Raw genomic sequence first — 960 nt, 5'->3', positions numbered from 1 at the left:
GATTAAAATATGTGCTATGGACCTGAACAGAGCGTTCTCAAACGAAGAAATAGAAATAAATAAGAAACACCTTAAAAAGTGTTCAACATCTGTAGCAATTAGGGAAATGCAGATCAAAAGTACTTCATGATTTTATCTTACCCCAGTCAGACTGACTCAGATCAAGAGAACAAATGATACTAATGCTGGTGAGGATGTGCAGACGGGAATGCTCATTCACTGCTAGTAGGATATTAAACTTGTGCAACTACTATCGAAAGCAGTGTGGAGAACTTTTTAAAAAATTAAAAATAAATCTACCATGTGATTTGGTTATACCACTCCTTGGCATACACCTAAAGGACTCATCCTACTGTAGAGAAAATTGTATATTCATGTTTGTGGCTTATCTTTTCAGAATAGCTAATAAATGGAAACAACCTAACTGTCCCTCAACTGATGAATGAATAATGAAAATGTGGTTCATTTATTCATGGAGTTCTCCTCAGCAGTAAAGAAAGATGAAATCATGAATTCTGTAGGTAAATGGATGGAACTAGAAACTGTTATACTAAGTGAAGTAAGAGGGATGTTCCCTCTCATTGTGGATCTTAGCCCCAGTTCCTTATACTTGAGTCTATATCCTGATGTAGCCACAGAAACAAGGAAAATGGAAAGGAACCAATGAGGAAAAGGGAAGGAAAGAGCCCAAGAGAGGGACATCTTAGGGAACAGATGTTACCAAGGGGAAAATGGGAAAAATTCAGGTGTCAGCTCATAAGGGAGGAGAAAAGGACATTCAAGGAACCTAGGGGGTAAAGGGAAAGAAGGAGCTCAAGAGAGGTAGGACTGTAGGAGATGGATATTATTAAGGGAGAAAGGGGGGAAATGAGGGCACCTTAATTGGGAAAACCATGATGGAGGGGTGAGACAATGCGAGAGATAAATAATGCCTAGCTAGTTTTAAAAACCAGAGGGAAC

General features: G+C 38.9%; 1 protein-coding gene across 2 annotated transcripts in view; it reads right to left on the bottom strand.

Annotated features, from left to right (window-relative positions):
• Herc5 (HECT and RLD domain containing E3 ubiquitin protein ligase 5) overlaps positions 1–960 on the bottom strand; it is a 60,665-nt gene that overhangs the window by 49,744 nt on the left and 9,961 nt on the right. The gene's annotated exons all lie outside the window — the stretch shown is intronic.

This window comes from Nannospalax galili, unplaced genomic scaffold (assembly GCF_000622305.1).
Source record: "Nannospalax galili isolate Female #2095 unplaced genomic scaffold, S.galili_v1.0 scaffold441, whole genome shotgun sequence".
Lineage (NCBI taxonomy): Eukaryota > Metazoa > Chordata > Mammalia > Rodentia > Spalacidae > Nannospalax > Nannospalax galili.
This window is presented reverse-complemented; position numbering and strand designations above follow the sequence as displayed.